Source organism: Emydura macquarii, unplaced genomic scaffold (assembly GCF_026122565.2).
Source record: "Emydura macquarii macquarii isolate MOO-44397 ecotype Brisbane River unplaced genomic scaffold, CSIRO-AGI_Emac_v2 contig_1119, whole genome shotgun sequence".
Lineage (NCBI taxonomy): Eukaryota > Metazoa > Chordata > Testudines > Chelidae > Emydura > Emydura macquarii.
In genome coordinates this window covers 12,038,021-12,055,396 of record NW_027131256.1, presented here as the reverse complement: position 1 = coordinate 12,055,396, position 17,376 = coordinate 12,038,021, and the positions used below count along the sequence as shown (strand labels likewise).

The 17,376-nt window shown below is 38.9% G+C and overlaps 1 long non-coding RNA gene across 1 annotated transcript in view; it reads right to left on the bottom strand.

The window, feature by feature from the left end:
- LOC137151883 (uncharacterized) overlaps positions 1-14,084 on the bottom strand; it is a 109,116-nt gene extending 95,032 nt beyond the window's left edge. The window contains exon 1 of the long non-coding RNA XR_010919390.1: positions 13,995-14,084. This is a non-coding gene — a long non-coding RNA (uncharacterized lncRNA). The remainder of the gene's footprint in view (positions 1-13,994) is intronic.
- Positions 14,085-17,376: the final 3,292 nt, after the last annotated feature.

Below are 17,376 nucleotides of genomic sequence, written 5' to 3'. Positions count from 1 at the left end.
ATTTTCATGTTAATGCATATGAGCCTTTTATCTGTAAGAAAATGTATGTTTTCCCATTAGACTCTTGTAAAAAAAATAGACATATTGTGTTCTTGTATACAAAACGATTTGTGTGAAGAACATCTAAAAAACCAATCTCTGGACAGATGTAAAAAGTTTTTCAGTAAAAGCTATCAACATTAAAATACTAGTTCTAATTTACTTTACATCATGCATTTAAATTTATTAACTTCAGGCCATATGTTTTCTGTGGAGCTTGGGCTCTATGTTCATGAATCAATCGACAAAGAACAGTTAAGTTTGCACTAATTCTGAAAGGTGGAGCTGGGGGAGCTTAGCTAATAGAACAAAATGATGCAAGCACAATCCAATTCACCACAATAGAAGAATAAAGAATCCACTGCATTTTTCAAACAATGGCAAAAACCTTATATAGCATCATTGATTATACCACTACAATTAAGAATGATCAAACTTTGTTTTCAAGGATTTGGTACTTGATTTTTAAATCTCAGTCTAGAACGAAATTGATATAGCTCCTTTTTATTCAATATACAACTGAAGATCTAGCTCACAAGATCCAAGCCATTTTTAAGATACAGAATATGCAAGAGTAGAATGTACTGGTTTCAGACCCAAATTCTCTGTAATAATTGCACAGTAGTGTTTTTAGAGCCAGATTTGCCACTGTCTTCCAGCTTGTGTCGTCATTTACATCAGTGCAAAGTAGGTATAATACACTACTGCTCCTTCTGATGTGGAAGTGCAAATGACAACACAACGTGCTGGGCAGTGATGAATTGGATCCTGCAGGTTTTGAAATTTGAGATATTGCTTGACAAATGGACTGGTAAATTTGGGGTTGTCTAAAATATTGGGGGCAATTCTATGGTCTAGTGGCAACATGTTGACTGGACAGACCCAAAGTTGGCTTTTAAGTGTCCCAGAAATGCAGGATCTGGATGCAGTAAAAGACAGCACACTAAGCCCGAGGGGAGGGCTGGCTAATCTTGCCACCTCTTCCTAACTCATGCAGCAAGAAACTTCTAAAGGGATCTGCATGTAGCCCTGTAGAAGCAGTTACTGTTATGTGGGGGAAGCAAAAGGAAGAAAAATTGAAGTGATAATGGAGTGTCACCAAATGCTAAATAATTGTAATACTTTTCTCTGACATAGAGCCTACCATTGGAGATTTCCAAAGAAATGCACAAACATTAAGCTGCACAGGCATTCTAGGGAAATATCATCCTTACAAAGGTGTGAAAACCGAGATCAAGTTCAACAACATTTTCAAATGTGAGAGCCTAAAGTTAGGGTCTCAATCCCACCTTTCAGCACCTTAATTCAAGTGCCTGATTTTTAAGAGGTGCTGGACATAGAACTCTCACTGAAGTCAATGAGAATTGAATGTGGTCAATACCTCTGAAAGTCAGGCCACTTCTACTGCAGTGGCTAGATATGAATTTAGGAGTCTAGTGCATGAATCCAGGCTTGCAAACATCGGCCTTTGTGGCGTGCCCGAGATCACAAAGTGAGCCTATGGCAGAGTCACAGCCAGAAGCCTGTCACGCACTCCTCTGCTCCTTGCACTTGGTCACATACTGTCTCTACTACCATAACACATGCACTGTTAGCTTTTGTAGAGAACGTAAGCCCAGACTGTAAAAGGCAGTTAAGGCACTGATCTGCTCACTGTTGCAAAGCCTACCTGATTTAGGAGTCAAATCTCATTTTCAGAAGCTGTTTAGAAGTAAAATTGGGTGAATAATTGGGTGGTTTTGAAGTTTGGCCAGCAAAACAAAAACAAACCAAAAAATCAGGAAAAATATTTGGCTGGGTTCAGAACATTTTCAGAATTTGCTGACCAATTAGAAAGCTCCATTTTGGGCCAACAAGTTCTGGGATGGGTTGCTCTCTCCTGTTGAAGCTGTTCTACATTGAATAAATATTCATTGTGCAGAGAGAGAGAAAGAGAATGTGACTCTACAGCCTGGGGATTAAAGCACTCAGCTGGAAAGCAGGAGATGCGAATTCAAATCCCTACTCTGAATCACACAGAGAGAAGATTTGAATTGAGATCCCCTACCTTCCAGGCTGAGTGCCTGAATCACCAGCCTGTAGAGTCCTCCTTTCTTTGGCAGAATTAATTTTTAAGTACTTATACAGAATGGAACAGCTTCAGCAGGAGAGATTGACAGCAACCTACCCCAGAATAGCCTATAGGCAGGTGATTAGCACACTCACCGGGTGGGATCTGAGTTCAAGCCCTTGCACCAGCGTGAGGATTCATACCTAGGCCTCCCACATCCCAGGCAAGTGCACTAACCATTGTTACAAAAGAGGATGGATGGGTACACGCACGTTACTGAATAGTTTCAGGGCAACCACAACTGCATTTTTAGGCAAACAAACTATTCATCTGAAAAATTTCACCCTACTGTATTTAAGAGCCTAAATCCCATTGACTTTCTTTAAGACTTAGGCTCCTAAGTCAGATAGGCATTACAAAGCTGAGAAGAGCAATGTCTCAATATCTTTAAAAATCTGAGGCTTAGAGTCCCTTCCCCCAAAACTATGGACTGCATATATCTGAATTATATAAACTATCTGACAGATGGGAAAAGCTCAGAATTAAAACAAAATGGCTATAAAGATCTGCAACTAATACTTGCTATATTTAATACAAATGCACAGTTCTTAAAAAAAAAAAAAAAAACCAAAAAAACAGAAAAAAGCATTAAGGTTCCTAAAGTCCTGTTAACTTAGACATGCAGCACATATGTAGTATTTTTCTATTTGTTTCATTTAATATATTAAGTTTATACCATAAAAGATCCATGATGCATAGAGTTAGGTGGATTAAAAGCAAATATATTTTGCTGCAGGAGCTATATAATTTGTATTACAGTACCACCTAGCGCTCCCAACTGAGATCAGGGGCCTGCAATGCTAGGCATTCCATAAAGTGAGAAACAACCCCTGCCCTGAAAAGCTTAATGTCTAAATAGACATCAGACCAAGAGTGAGAGGGGAAAACAGGCACAGAGAGCTGAAGTGACTTGCCCAGGGGTGGAAGTAAAACCCCAACTCTCCCGACATCCACTCCAGGTGTCCTATGCATCAGGCCAGTGGTTTTCAACCTTTTCTCATTTGTGGACCCCTAAAAAATGTCAAATGGAGGTGCAGACCCCTTTGGAAATCTTAAAGATAGTCTGCAGACCCCCCCAGGGATCCGTGAACCACAAGTTGAAAACCGCTGCAGTAGGCCAGACTGCCTCCTTTTAAAAAATTAAACGTGTGCATCACTAGTATGGTGAGCGTCTGCGTAGCCCTTTTCAGATTCACGGTGGAAGCTGCCCGAGATATATCATCCAATCAGAGCTATGGCCTGGTCATTCCCTCAACATCAGCCTAGGGAGCTGGGGCCAATGCACTGAAAGAAAAAATCTGCTTCATTCTATAGGAACTAGCAGACAGTGCACCCCTTACGGGCACTGGGAGATATTGTGTCTTCGGTGGTATTATTTTTGCTAGTGTCCCCCCTGTGCAGCAATGCAGCCCCACAAAGCCTCCTTTCCAGGGCTATGCACGAAATCCATCCCTTGGCATTTCAAGCCACCTCGTTAAGCTTTGGCGTTCATGTCTCATTGAAGCAAATGCTGCAGGAGAGGCAGGAGTTGGCAGCATGGAAGCTGCTGTTAGTTGGAGACGAAGTTCCACAAGGTTGAGTTAACAGGGAAACAGCAGCACACGTGTTTATATTGGGATGGCTGTACTTGGGCAACAGAGAAATTTAGCTCCTAATCCAGCAAATTCTCATCTATGTGAGTAACTTCACTCAAGTGGGCTGTGCCCCAGAGTGATTTGTTTCAGTAAAAAGCGTTTGCAAGATGAGGAGGAGGGTTCTGGGTTTCTGCAGGCAATTCTTTCCCAGGTGAATCTTGCTCACATGCTCAGCTCTAACTGATCACTATATTTGGGACGTGACGGAATTTTTCCCCAGGTCAGACTGACAGAGGCCCCAAGGGGGTGGGGGCGCAGTCTTCCTCTGCAGCACGGGGCATGGGTCACTTGCTAGTTTAAACTAGTGTAAATGGTGGATTCTCTGTAACTTTAAGTCTTTAAATCAAGATTTGAGGACGTCAAACATAACAGAGTGTGTAGGTGAGGTTCTGGCACTTGCGATGTGCAGGTGGTCAGACTAGATGATAATGATGGTCTCTTTTGGCCTTAAAGTCTAAGAGCCGGCCATTATTTCTTTAAGTAAAAGTTTATATTCCCAGAATAGATGCAGAAAGCAGCAAAAGTTATGAAGAGACCCTAAAACCACAAGACACTATTGTTTTCATACCCAAAATTCACTTCTGTTAAAGTGTTGTCAACGCTCATTATTTTATCATAACTCATGCAATATTTGGTGCTTTGTTTTAAAACCCCAGTCCTTGGAGTCTAGTTATTATTGGAAAATGATAGGTTTTGTTAAAAAATAAACAAGGACTTGTTTATATGAACAATTAGACTGCCTCAAGCTGAACTTTAAATCCACCTCACACTAGTCCATTGTAGTCTAATTGTTTGTGTACACCCAGCTGACAGGTGTTAACAGTTCATTAGGTGCTTTGAGCTAGCCCCTTTCAAAGAGGACTAGATCAAAGCACTCTAACCAGCTGTCAACACAGGTCAGGATGCAGCTGGACAATTAGATGGTGGCAGCCTAGTGCAAGATAGATTCAAGTCCCCTCTTGCAGCAGGCTGTTTGTGTAGACCAGCCCTAAGTTTGTAGTCCTTGTGGTTGGGAGAAATGCATGAAAGCATGCACCATAAAGACTCAAAAACCAGAAGATAAATACCAACGTTTTATTATTATTTTCAGCGTCATCATTTTTAAACCAACCTCATGGACTTTGGGCAGCTTGATTCATAATTTCTGAATAGTTGGGCTTGGCAACAATTTAAAAAATGAGAGTAAAACCACTTTACATTAAGAAAAGCAAGAGTTCACAGCTTTGATGATGCTCTCAGCTGGAGACAACCTTCCTTCTGCAAGGCTGAGCTAAAATAGAAGCAGCAGCAAAAGTGTTTCTCTCACAATGGCTGTATTTGGAATAAAAGCCATTAATCTAAGGCGAACTTTGACCTCCATTAGTTTTGCTGCTACTAGTTTTAGCAGCACACATTTGTGCTGCACTACTGAGTTCTCCCTTGGCTTCAGGTGACATATCCAGGCACAACTATGTAAGATTAAAAATGTGCATTCTAATGCTTTTGTAGACTTAATGTATAGTTAACTTCATGGCATTTTTTTTTTTTTAAACATAGATTTGTTTCTTTTCTAGATTTTAATTTTTTTACTGAATTTAGTATCATAAAAGATAGTGGACCCACTTTCCTGGAGGTTATAGGCTTCTATTTATCCCCAGATTAGATACAATTGTGGTAGCAAAGGCTTCTCTGCACTACCTTGTTCATGTGCATCATCCCTGTTTGAGGGACTGAAAGGCTAGTTCAGCTTCAACACCAGTTCAGACCTTCGGCGTCTCTTCTGAGTCTGCCGATAGAAAGGAACTAGTCCGCACTCCTTGGGGTGAGGCCATGCTTTCCTCTGCATGTTATGCATTGTTGAACATCCCACAGCGGTTAAATAATAAACCAGAACAATTTTGATGATAGTTTTCACTACCTGAATTCTATTAAAAACTGGACATAAGCCAGCAATTCATTTCACACATCATCTAAAGAAGATGACTTCCAGTTACTTCTAACCTGGGTTCTGTATGAACCAATTAGCTAGACAGAAGAATGGATGGCTAGAAAGCCCAACGCCTTATAATATTGTTCTATCTCAACCAGAAATTATGGATGTGATGTGGGAATTACCGGGTGAAATTCTGTGGCTTGCGTTACATGCAGGAAGTCAAACTAGAATATCATAATGGTCCTTCTAGCCTTTTGAATCTATTAAGAACTTTAAGAATTATACACACTTGTATGCCTTCAGAAAGAATATTAAAACAATCATTTTTTCCTTTCATTACCATACCAAAGAAATAATCTCAAAGTAAAACTGCATTAATAGAAAACATTAATGTCCAAACATCTGTTTAAAAATATAATACCATAATATCAAAATTATTCTGCTAAAAATGGTAGCAAATTACAGTGCAGTTACAATTAGGAAAGGGAAAACCAATTTACGTAAAGTAAGAACTGACCCACAGGTTTGTCCAAAATCTGATATCTTTTTGAATCTACATAATTTTTCATTTTCATGAAGTTCTACACTTCAAGGTTCCAGATTGGATCAACAACAGAAGTAGATCAGATGGGAATAGAAGTACGACAAGAAAGGCTGTTTCCTCAGCATTTATCAGAAGCAGGAAATACTGGAACTCACAAAAGAGACAGTTCTTTCAAGATTTCCAGATCGATTTTGCAAATTAAGTTGTTTGAATAAGCTTCAGATAGATTTACCAGGGACAGTTCTGCCCTGATTTACACCCCTCACAAACAGATTTATAAATTATGGCAGAATGAGAGACAGGAGCTTTAGGTGCTATTGCTCACAAACTCAAACTTGCTGTCAATTAAGATTTGACAATTTCTAGTTAACGCAATGGAAATGTTAACAGAATAATCTTAGATCTGGCTTTTAATTTGCTTCTGTGGTCTCTTTGACCTTTTCTATTTATAGTTTCCTAGTCATCCTGTTGGTTAGGGCTAATGTTATAATGATTCTCTGCTGCCTATTACATTGTCTATTTTTCATCTTTATGGGCAGCCTGCTATTAAACGTTAGTACCACTTAAATAACCTCTTAACCAGTGGTTTTATATTGGTTAGGGGACAGAAGAACATATAAAACTTTAACAATTTTTTTCTACTAAGATCTTAAGAAAATGTTTCACAAATTACAGTCAAATTCATTTAAAAATTAGGTTGGTATTTTATTTCCAAAGTTCTTGTATGTAATAATCCCTGGGAAACTGCAGAGTGCTAGTGTATTTTTCACATTGTGTGCATGTAAACAGTACTCTTTGAATATGTAAAAATATGCAAATACAACCTTTATTATAAGTAGTTGAACATTACGGTGCAGGGATTATGGGAGTAAAGTAGATGAGGAGCAATGAATTGAGAGGACATGGAAGGTGGGTGCAAGGCACCAGGTGAGGCATGTAAGTGCTTGTGACCAAAGAAGAAAGGGAAAGGCAGAGTGCTCAAAATTTTCCCATATGGATCAAAGCTTCCCCATTTCCTTTTCCATTCATCTCCATTGTCCATGGCCACCATTATCTCCACATACCCTCACATATCGCCTATGGATTTGCTAACATCTACAGGAGGGGAACCCTGCTTTGGTGGGCCTCATAAGATCTATTAGAGCAGGACTCTTTCAAATGTGGACCAGTTTTAAAAATCCAAATGACTGGAAATGAACAGTTCAAGGATCTAGCCCACTCTCACTGCTGCTATATAACCTGTCACCATTCCCTGTCGCCCCATCTGACACGCAGTATCCTCCTAAATCTAACCTTGCCTTCTACTAAAATGTGCATGGGGTGATTTTAAGTCAGAAAGGAATATTTGGAAAGAAAAGAGTGACTGCAAACTGTAGCTGTTCATTTCCTGACTTTCATTCTTTTAAGTTTTCATTAAGTACAAGACATGTTCTATGGAAAATTATCCATTTTCTGAGTGTTAGGAAACAGTTAAGGATGAAGGTATAACAAGGGAGGTTACCTAACCACAGTTTTGTTTACTAATTCTACAGCAAGGAGCCAAAACACTACAGCTGACAAAATCGTGATACTGTAGCGTTGGGAGTGATAATTTTAGTACTGGTTTATAAGAGATTTTATAAGTGGTCACATTATCCTCCAACAGATTCACCAGACGTGCTAATATTAGGAAAATGCAGGATTCTCAGGAACAGTTTCTGTGTTTCTTACATTTGAGGTCATTAGACAGAGTGTTCCAATGTGTAGAGTGCTGCCAGTCTCACGTCTTGCCTCATAACAACCAATTCAGTAATTGTAAGAGTGTGGGGAGGAAGGGGGGACAAAAGAGAGAGGTAGAGTAACCCGAGAATATGGTGCTGGATGCATGAGAAATAATTGGATGAATGGATGATAGGTTTGATAGGAGTTTTCGATGAGCAAGCAAGTAGAGAGGTATTAAAGGTGAAAATGAGGACTCCTGTAACACTGTGCAAGATTCAATTACATACTGCACAGAAGGGCTGCTCCATGTGAAAAGATGTTACCAGCATGTAACAACCACAGCAACTGATAGAAAAAAATTAAAAACAGGTTGAAGCATAGAAAAACCAGCAATAAGGTAGCTACATGGCTATAAGAGCTATAGAAAACAAAGACACAAACACTCATGGACAGAGACTAAACAGATCCGCATTTCCTCTGCTTCAACTGCATGTAGGGTTCTCCCAACTGTTTCTTCAAAATTGACATACATTAAAATCAAGGCCTGAGAACACGACAATAAAAATGTGTTGTGTTTCACAGTCAAATACAGACAGGGATGGGAAACCAAACAACCACTGCTCCAAAAAATGTGCTTCTTTAGTCTGTGCTAAATCCTATAGCCCAGGTATGCATGTGCTATAGGGAGGGGTTGTGGACAAAGGAATATATTCATGTTCCCCATTTAAATAAAAATGCTTCCTCCTAACTATAACCAACAAGGTTATGTCCATTTTTGTTTGCAAGAGCAGTCACAGATGGGAAATATGTCAGAAATACTTGACAGTTCTTTTGTCGGTTTGGAAGTCATGCAATCAAGGAGCAAAAACACTACTACATGACCAAGGTGGGCAATCACACAGCACAAACAGCAAGTTGGGAATATCAGATACTCAAAGAAACAGTCACAGGGATTAGCTCATGCCCAATTCACAATAAACCACTCAGAATAATTTTCAAGTAACAAATACACTCATATAAACAAAAGCCTTTTCACGAATAACTCATGAACAGAATAAAGAACTAAATTTACTGAGTAAATTGTTTGCTTCAAATATCTTCCCCAGTTCTAGTTCAGACATACAATACCACCTACACTGTACAAATACAGCACAGCAAAATGCTATAAGCAAAGGTTTGACTTGCTTGTATTGTTGCTATGATATAAAAACTGCCTAAGTAGCTCAATGGCAGGGAACCTTCTGGGAAATAATAATTAGTTAACCTAAAGGGAGATACAAATGCTGTTCAGTTTAATTGACTTGGGTATTTCTGAAGAAGAGTGTTAAATCACACAGCACCATTGTTCCATGGGAGGGAATCCTCAAAAGACTGCTTTGCACCTAGTTGAATACAGTGGAAATTGAAAATCTAAAAGAGTGTGATTATTTAAGAAGCAATAAAAGCCAATATGAATATTTTGAATAATAAGCTAAGACTGTTTAGATCTTAAGTTACTATTCAGGCCTTCTGTATTTTCAGAATAACAGTTTTATTTTTCCAGAGTTCAAGCTTCGCAGTCATGTTTCCCCTTCGGATAACATAGCTACTAACCTAGCATCTTATACTTTCACCTGTCCTATAGGAAGAGAATGTCTTTTTACAGGAACTTAGTGAAACTCACTAATACTCCAACACTGCATCCCACCAGCAGCAGCATATCCAGGAATATTATAGCATTACATTTCCTCACATGGAGCACTTTCCCATCTTTGGCAACTTTCAAGATGTTTTTTCCCTATGTTTTTCTAAAATATTTTGAACTAAGCCATTAGACAAAAACAAAACAAAACAATATGTTCAGGTGGGCGATCATTAGACAAAATAATCTCAATGTTCGCCCACCCGTCCCCGCCCCACCCTCATCTTCATTGGGATGGTAAATGCTTCTTTGTAATCCCCATTTTATCAGCTCAGCACTACAATATCAATTCAGTAACTGCCACACCCACACATACACACACACACACACACACACACAAATGGGTAGAAAATAGCTATTGAATAAAAGGAGATCTTAAAAACTGCAAATCACTCTAGTATATGTCAAGGGTAATCGTTAAAAACTCATCAAACACTGCAAGCAGTTTTATAAAACAAAGAATTTGATGATGTTGAAGGCTCTGAGTGTTACAGTCAAATTTCTCTGAAAGACATCCTTTAAACATTCTCTGAGCTGGCCCAAGGGCCTAGACTGGCACATATTCCTTAATATCTAGCTCATAATTAGTCCTTTTTTCAACATAAAGGCAAGATGTTGATTTCTCAGTTATATTCAGAATCCTATTTCTTGTTTCACAGAAAACCAGGCTTCGATTATAATGTATTATGCCCTTGCTCTTTTAGATCCTCTTTTTCTGTACAGTTGTATGCATTCCAGACAAATGGCATGCCCCTCAGACATTGATATATAACTATTCTGAAAGCCTCCAAAGACACCAGGAAAATGAGAAAGCTAGGTTCAGCAGTGATGCTGGAAAGACACAAGGGAGCAGCAATGAATGCAAGGGGAGAATCACAGAGGACCTAGAAGGAAGGGATTTCATAACACAGTCAAATTCATGCACAATGTTGAGCAAGCCCCAGTTCCAGTCTGAGCTTGCTTTATAACATAGGATGCTTATTCAGTTTCTGTAGCATACTTATAATAGGACAATCCTAAAGGTTGTTTGCAATATCATTACACACCCAAAATATTAATATGAAATACATGATATTTATGATTACAGGTGTTGGACCAATGGGCCACCCGATCTAGTATCCTCTCTCCAACTGTGGACAGTGTCTTTATCAGAAAGTGAAAGAAACCCTTATAAAGGTCTCATCCTAGCCTTTACTAGTTGGAGATTGGCCTGAAGCATAAGGTTTAATACCCCTTCAAAAAAAATTGTTAGCCTTACAATTATAATGTACACATCATAATTACAATGATAATTCTGGATGTGCTTGTTATCCCCATTAATGTCCAATCCTTCTTTGAACCTTGTTAAGTTCTAGGCTTCAGTGACATCCTGTGGCAATAGATTCCCACTGGCCTTAATGAAGGAGCTAACGTTCACTTTGGAAGTACAAAGCCTCTATTTTAGGCAAAAATTAAGGGTTATCAAAAAAGATTTCTCCACACTCCTAGACACTTACACCGTTTGAGGAGTGAGACATTTGAGAATGTCCACCAATGATCTTAGGATTTAGAATTTATCATGGAGGATGGAGTACAGCACTATGAAAATATCCTATAGGGTAATCCAACCTGCTGTAGGAATTTTTAATTGTTAGGAGTAAAAACTTAGCAATGTATATTTAACCCATGTATTTGCTTCTATAACTGGTCAAGTGTTATTAGTCTAATATGTTATTTAATTATTTGGGGGGTATTAACAAAATATTCATCAATACCTATTTCATATTCAGCCAGCTCTTTTTATTTTCTGCATTATCACCATTTATATGAGAATGACTTGGCAAATTCCATAAAGATCTAGTCAAGTTCCACATCTCCTCTCCCTGAAGAACCAACCCTGGTACAGGTATAGCAGATATCTGACACGGATAGCGGTACCTACAGCTTACAGCCAAACTAGTGTAATGAATATGTTCCAAACAGAGTACCAATGAAGGATACTTAACAGCTTAGTTGAAGGCTCTCCTGAAAAATGTTCACCATGTTCTATATTTTATATATATTCTATATATATAAAATTTTATACACACACGAAACAGCAAGGCAAAAACTAGGAGTACAATATAAAGTACAGAGCTTGCTAGTATGAAAAGGGCTTTTGTGTGCTGTAAACCACTACAACAGTCTGCAAATCAACTAAGAGAGAAAAATGCCCAGCACAAGATGTGGTTAATGCAGTTTCATGAGAGAGAGAGAGCTCAAAAATCTGAGGGCAAAAATGGACATATACTGTAAATGGAAAAGATAGAAAGAAGCAAACTATAATACATATAGTTTGTTCATGGTTGCAGGTAGAAGATAAGAACAATATAGCAGGGGAATAGAAAGGGCTTTTATGAATATATCAGACCTGATAAATAAACAGAGGAAGACAACGATTATTAAATGGCTGAGCTACTGAACTGGTTATTTAATCTGCCCTTAACAAGCTCTATGAAGGTGGGAGTGGAAGGTGGTACTAAGAATGAAAAACTAAATCCCAGAGTTGACTAAATAAGGACCATTTGTCAAATCCTGCTCCCACTGAAATAAATGGGAGTTTTGCCATTGACATCAATGGAGCCAAGCTTCAGCCCTATAACACCAACCTGGCAATAGTTCTCCCAATACACGTTCAGCAACTGAGAAAGAAAAGTCACAAGGCATATCTAAAGGCTCTCCCTTTCTCAGTTGAATCCAGCAGCCTCTCCTGAGATTGCCTTTTCCATACTCCTGTGGCCACTGGCCAGTTGTGGTGCATAAGGGAAGTAGTATCTAATCCCTCCCTGGTGGAAGCACTTCTGAATTCTTGAGTTCTTCAGTACAACCTCACCACAGAGCACAGAGACCCCCTGGAAAGGGAGTATTATAAATAAATATAATATTATAGTGATGCTATCTCTTGTACTGTTCAGATATTACCTTCATGTGGAATGGTAAGAGTCCAAGGTGAAGACAAGAGCATTACCTATCACTAAGCATTGTACATGACAAAAGACTAGGATTTTGGGCCTTATATGGTACTTTAACTAATGAAGATACAATGTTGTCAATATAGTAATTGATAAGAAAATTATCTACAAGAAACATTATAGGTGAGGTTTGTAACACAAAGGGACCAAATTACAGCTGAAGAGACAAACTTAATTTGGACATTTCATAATGTAAGTGCTTGACTTAGCAACCTTACCATACTTTAACATCTTTTTTTTAGATACAATATAGTGTGGAAAGATAATTTTAGGTCTTCAGAGAATTAGCTAATGAACCATAAAGGATCTAATTGGGAAACTGGAGCATCTCTGGCATTCTTTTCAATGTGGTCCCTCAGAGAATTAGCAGCATGTTAAACTACTCTATATGCAAGTATTAAATGAGATACAATAGGAGCAAGGTGGAGAGCCCTTCCCTGCAATATTGACAGTAATCACATGGCCTTTCTGTTTCCCTTCTTTTCCCTTGATGGCCTGACACTGTAAAGCATCTTGCATGAATCCCTGCAGGAGCTGTAAACATGGACATACTCACTGTTGCCAGCAGTATTGGAATCATACCAAGGCAGAGCCACACACGTCATTAAACGAAGGAGCCCTTGTAATTCTAGGAAGCCAGGCTAAATGAAAGTGAATCCTCTGCCTCTATTTCTGGCAGCTGATTTACAACACTGGGTTGAAGCATTAGCGGCATAGTACAATGACCTTAATTGATTTTTGCATTTTTCAGGTTCTTTCTGGTACTGAGTTACCCAGAACTGAACATTGTGCATTTTCATGAGGCCTATAGACAGGAACAACTAGTGGGAAACAGCTGGTATGTGGGCTTAGATAAGGGAGCCAGATTTAAGTGGGGTAGGTCTGGCTTAGTAACGGGATGTCAAAGTTTCTATTCTTCTTTGTGAGGCTGTGGTTTTTAAGAGAACTCCTGTCAGCCCTGGTGATCCTGGTTGTTTACACCAATGATTCTTATCTATGTGATAAGAAAGGCTAGTCATCCAGTCTGTGACCCTGGAGTGGCCAAGACTAGGGCAAAATAGTAGTAAAGGGAATGCTAAAAGGTAAATACTACTGTCTACCCTTCTACCCTGTAACATAACATTTCAGCTTGTATTCTGAGAATAGGAAGGAGGGGTATGTGGATGAGTTGGGGTGGATGAGAAATGGGAGTTGGCACCCACCACATAGTTGCCCAACCTATTTCATGCATACCTGCTGCCTGACCCTCACACCAGAACAGAAGATGTCTAGATCAGCAAACTAAAAAGTCTGGTCACCATAAATACAAAGTCCCACAGGAAAGATAGAGAAAGAAACAATTGAAAGTGCACACTGCATTGTGAGTGTCTTCCATTCTCCTACCTGCTATTTTGCAAACCCAGATTCAACTAGAAGAATAGTTCCTTTTTGTTTTGGATTTCCTCAGGATCCAGGAAAAGCCTGGAAGTGTTTGCTGGAGGATGATGCCATCTTGGAATCATATGACTGGGCCTGGGAATGCTGCTCATTTATAACCTTAGGCAGCACCACATGGTGGCAGAAATGCAGACTTACAGGCTCCCATAGAAGTGGAAATGGCAAAATACCAGTTCATGTTTGCTCTAGTTTTTCTTTTTAACTCATTTATCTTTTAATGGGTGATGGTTATAGCTAGCCCCTTCCATGTAGGAGTCAGAAGTGGAGCTGTACAGAACTCAGGAATTTTGGTTTGGGGGGACTCACGTTCCTGAGTTTCATGTTTGAATGAACCCCAAATAAACTCAGCTAAAAACATCACATTTTACCTGGTTCAGATCTAAACATTCCATAAACTGAATCCACAAATTAATCCAAGATGTCTTGAAACTCCACACAAGTTGGGAGCAAACTTGGCAGAGAAGAGATGAAATGTTTATACATTTCACCCAACATGACCACAAGATCTGGGTTTGTAACATTTTGAGAGTTTTACCTGTAGCTTCTGTTATGAAACTTTTGCAAAACTCAGATAGCTATAAGAACGAGAGTCCTGTAGCACCTTAAAGACTAACCAATTTCTGCGGGCACAAGCTTTCGTGGGCTGCAACCCACTCTGGAACTTTTCAGATAGCTGTGTTTCACCAATCAGGTTGCTTCCCCTTTAAAGCTAATTTCATATTAAGTAATTGTTATACCCCATCTACTGAACATATCATAGAGCTACCACATAAAAATATATTTCACTGTGATTCAGGAAAAAACAAAGAACAGGCAGGAGGCAGAGTAGTAAAAAAGAAGTTGCAGGGTAATTGGACTCAGAGATGGTGATTTTAGAGAAGGACTCTGACAGTGAGGAGTAATTCCTCAGATCTGATATGCCCAAAGGTATAACCCATGGTAAAAGAATTAACCTGTAGTTACAAATAAAAGGAATGCAATTTACATTAATTTGTTGGATCAATTTAATCTGAGCAGACACTGGTAAAATTATACCATGGCTTGCACACCCTGTAAATCAGGGGCCCAAGAATGTAGAGAACAGAAAGAAAGAAAGTGTAGGGGGAAATAGAAATTTCCCATGTTTACATATAAAACTTGATGATTGTTTAAACTCCTACCTCAATGCCATTACATATACAGGCATCTTTGGTCTAGAATGTTATATTTAAATTCAACATACCTAGGAAAATAGCAGCATTTTTTTCATGATATATCAGCACAAGTGTTTGTTTTCTTTTTCTTCTTCATCATATCTGGGATAAACATTGTGAGAAAAACCTTGATGGAAAAGTCATTGACTTCAAATGCTGTTTCTTTGGGGTCACACCAGTATATCCACAAGCAGAATTAGGTCAGTAAGTGTGATGGGGCCACGTCTAGAAATGTTGCAAGTACAGGCATGACTACTATTTCAGTAGATGACTATTAGTCATTATCCCCTATCTCCTATGATGGTATTTCCCTTGTTCACATTAAATGGTCACCTCCAGAGTTCCATACCATTCAAAAAGGGCAATGTTTCTGATGGTTATATGCCAAATTTCTATAAGCACAGGGTCCTGTTCTCCTCTCAGTGATGCTGGCTTATATGGCATTATATAACTGATTAACTGATTAACTGATAGAGTGGTGCTCATAATCTCCATTCCAAGTAATGTTTCACTACTTTTGGAAATGCCTTAGAAAAGGAAAATGAGTTTGTGACATCCCCAAAAGTACAATCTGGACTGTTGAACTTGTGTGTCCCTTTAGCTTTCCAGCCCAGGATGCCTTTTGCTGTTTTACCATGCCCGGCTCATTCACGCACAGCCTTCAGCATGCAAAATCACTCCCCTCTTGCTTATATGAATGCTCTGATCAGCCATTCATGAACTACACCCAGGGTGACCCAGCCATTCTCTAGTCCCAGACTTGCACCCCAGAAATGTGTGTTTTACACTCTTCAAGCTCCCTTCCCCAAGCCGTGTAAGTTCATTAAAAGTTCATCCTTCCATCCAAGGAATATGCAACAGCCTTTGTTAACCTGAGACACTTCCTCAGACACTTCAACCAAAAGCACACTGGTTTAGACAACCAATGAAACAGGTTTATTAACTAGTGAAAGATAGATTTTAAGAGATAAATGTTTAAGGTATAAAAGTCAGAACTGGTTACCAAAGAAATACAAGACAATCTAATTCCTAAACTTTACCAAGGTAAATAAGATTTGAAATCAAAAGGTATCTGTAATCCAAAAACTTTCAGCAGTCAATGATAACTGGAAAGCCTTCTAGTAAGGACCAATCCTCAAAGTTAAATGATGTTTCTTTGTCTTTCAAACAATCTTCCTCCCATGTGTAGAGGTGAGGGAGGAGAAGTAATGTGAAAGCTATTGTCTCTTATTTTATACCCTCCTCTTCTCTTTGAGGAAAACACCTCTGCTGTGGTGCAGACAAGTTTGTGGCATACATGAAGATTTAAAACGTCTCTCAGGTGAATTGTAAATTTCTTGCTCACACCTTCTATGTATGTGACATTTGAGATCTCAGGAGCTAGTCAGTGGGCATTCCCCAGAATCACATGTTTCATAACAACCAAAGCAAAATCTCATAACTCCATATACAAAGTTAATACATGCATTTTAACAGGACAGTGATGTACAGCAGAATATGACTTTTCAAAAGATACCTCACAAGGCATACTTTGTACAACATATCATGGCCAGGTAAAAGTGGTGAATATGGGGTTACAGGGTGTAACATGGGGTATAGTGTGTTACCGGGGAACAGGGAGTACATATGAGGGAATGAAAGCAGCATCTGTTTAATTATCCACATGCTTCCTATAAAGGTGTACAAAATCAAGAGAAGCATTTTCTAGGAAATGCCAGTGTCCACCATACAAACACCCTCTTCATTAGGTCTGCTGTGTGTGCCTCCATCTGTCATGCAGGAGACCAGGATTCTGTTTTCAGCATCTAGATTATGGTGGCTAGTGCTGTATAAATACTACAGATAATTTAGATTAGATAAAAGGTAATAAATTGTGAGAAATAAAGTCTTGCTATTTAATACTCAGAAAGAAAATGGAGACATATAATTGTAAAATGATCCAAGAATAAATAATGTTGGGATAACCCGTTACTCTGTAGGATGAAAGGACAAAAAGAAGTTCATTAAGGAAATGTACTATGTATCATATATATAGTGGGTGCAAAAACCTCTGAATGAATTTAATATGGATATATTGGAAGGTATTCAGAAAAGTTGAATTTACCACGCCCCACACATTTTAGCAGTCATGGAGG